The sequence below is a fragment of the Octopus bimaculoides genome, chromosome 6, assembly GCF_001194135.2.
Source record: "Octopus bimaculoides isolate UCB-OBI-ISO-001 chromosome 6, ASM119413v2, whole genome shotgun sequence".
Classification (NCBI taxonomy): domain Eukaryota; kingdom Metazoa; phylum Mollusca; class Cephalopoda; order Octopoda; family Octopodidae; genus Octopus; species Octopus bimaculoides.
Genome location: NC_068986.1, coordinates 56,078,765 through 56,081,250, shown reverse-complemented (window position 1 = coordinate 56,081,250; position 2,486 = coordinate 56,078,765). Strand labels below are relative to the sequence as shown.

At 33.4% G+C, this 2,486-nt stretch overlaps 1 protein-coding gene across 1 annotated transcript in view; it reads left to right on the top strand.

Annotated features, from left to right (window-relative positions):
* LOC106883728 (macrophage mannose receptor 1) overlaps positions 1 to 2,486 on the top strand; it is a 299,961-nt gene that overhangs the window by 36,648 nt on the left and 260,827 nt on the right. The window lies entirely within an intron of this gene.

Below are 2,486 nucleotides of genomic sequence, written 5' to 3'. Positions count from 1 at the left end.
ATATATATACATATATATATATATATATATACATGTATATACATATATATATTGTTGTATTTGGGGACGGTCATGTCGCCAATAAAACACATGCACTATAATTTTGGTGTTCATTTGTTTCAGCTTTATTTTATATTAATCGTATTTCGGTCAGAGTTCTTTCGTCACACTTCTGTGGCCTCATCAGTGGTCCTTTGCTTCTTTCTGTTTTGTGTCTTTCCTTACTAATGATCAGCCATTTTGTATTCCTATTGTATGTGTTTTTATTTTGTGTGTCTATGTTTAGTAAGTGTGTGAGTGTGGGGGAATGTGCCTGTATTATCAGTATCCCCTGTTTATACACGTTCGTTTAATTTGTTTTTATTTGTTTTGTTCATGTGTTTATACCTACTTATTTTTTCTATTCTTCTTTTTTTTGTATTTAAGTTAATTTATTTTGTTAATGTATATAATTATTTAATTCCATTTGCTTATCTGTGTATTTTATTATATTCTATTGTTATCAGTTTATGAGGTTCTAATTCTGTCATAGGTTGTGGTGTGTTGGGGATGTGTGCTAGTGTTCCATTCTAGTTTCCTGTTCAGGCTAGGTTTATCTTCTATTATGTGTGTAGCTTCTGTAATTTGTCTAAGCGTTGCGTCTGTTCTATGTGTGGACAAGATTTTAACTTCTACTTTGCTGAGCGAGCCCCCGTGTACCTGCTGGGCGTACTGGTACAGAACCGATGAGCTCTTCTCTTCTTTAAGTTCCCTCTAATGCCCATTTACCCGCTCTCCTATACTCCGTGCTGTTTCCCCAACGTACGTCGTTGTCTTGTTACTGCACCATCCCTCTGTACACCTTATACTATAGACTACATTCCTGGCTTTACAGTTTGTTTGTGGGCTAAATCTACATACAGTACAGTTCCTATCAGTACAGGGGGTTTTACTAAAAGGGTAGGTTCTACAGATTAAGGATTTGATGGCGTTACCTGGCCTTTCAACAACCTTAATTCTTACCTTAAGTTTGTCTAGGGCCCTTCGAAAGCGGTACGCCAGTTCGCCTCTGGTATTTGTGGCTATCATACCATGAGTTGGCCTTCCCTATTTTCTTCTTAGCCCTTTCAATGGTGTTCCATGACTTGCTCCTATAGAGTGGGTAAATCCCATTCCTATCGTTACGTATGATAGTTTCAAATTTCCTCATGGCTCCTTTGTATGCTCTGATCCTTTCTCTATGGCTGTATCCTGAGAACTGCATGCGGTGAACGAAATGTTGACACATACAGAAAATGTTCGTTAATTTTTATTTATTTATGAATTTTGTTCCTATATAATCATTAATCAATCATACAATCTACGTTTTAAATTTAATTTTTAGTTACAATTCCACTGAATTAAAAAAAAAAAAAAATTTTTTTACATTTTATCCATAAATAATAAAACAATGTCAGGCAATTTGGGAGGAAATTTAGTGTCTTTTTGTAATGATGTTGTCACTGATTTCATCCCAAATATCATCTCTAGTTTTAATCAGTGTGGTATAATGGCCTGCTCTAGATGTTGGTCCTCTATGCGTAACAGCAGCTTTTAGAGTAAAATTTGTACCAATTATTTGCTGCGTTTTTGAACTGAAGTTCATTATATCACATTTGATTCTTTCTTTCATATTAATATTTTGATTAATTAAAAATCTATTAATATGAATAACAAAATATTTGAATTCAGGAAGAAATTCAATTCTGGAAGTAATTTCATGTTTAGTATTGAGTGAACATGTTTCACAACTTTTTGTAAGTGAATATGTTGTGGTTTTAGTAATCAAAAATTTAAATTGTTGAGGACCATTAGTTGGTTGCAAAAACAATTCTTCTTTTAAGTCAATAGGTAGTTATGATTGTCTACCACAACCAGGAGTTGTATTGTAGTTGCAAATTTCATTTATATAGATGTTGCAAGTATGTTGATGCAATCTAATGCATTTAGCAGCGTCATATTTGACGAATGTAAACTTTTGTTGAAATTCCAAAATTCATAAGCACATTGTTGACTTCCATCATTAAATCATCTTCCACCAACAATCCTTTTTAAATTTGCGACAGTGTTTTGATTATGATAAAGAATATTTGGGCGTGTTATTTAGGTAGGGGGATACTTTAGCTGCTATTTTTAGAGTGTCGAGCGACCAGGTAGAGGCTCTTTCATTGGTTCGATTGCGTGATGAAATTTTTTTACACAAACATGTAATATGCATATATATCATCAGCAGAAGTTACAGAGTAAGTCAAAAGCTGAGAGTTTCGTGTATTGGCACTTATCAAACACGAATTTGACCATCGTCATTCTGTAACTTCTAATGAAATAACTTCTAAAATACAAAATTTTGTCCAAACGTTAAGAGTAAGCCCTGTTCTATGTGACACATTCTACCAGTATGGAAGTTTGAAAGTGTTTAGTTAAAAAAAAATTAATTAAATAATCTGTACGTCTAATTGAATAGATCC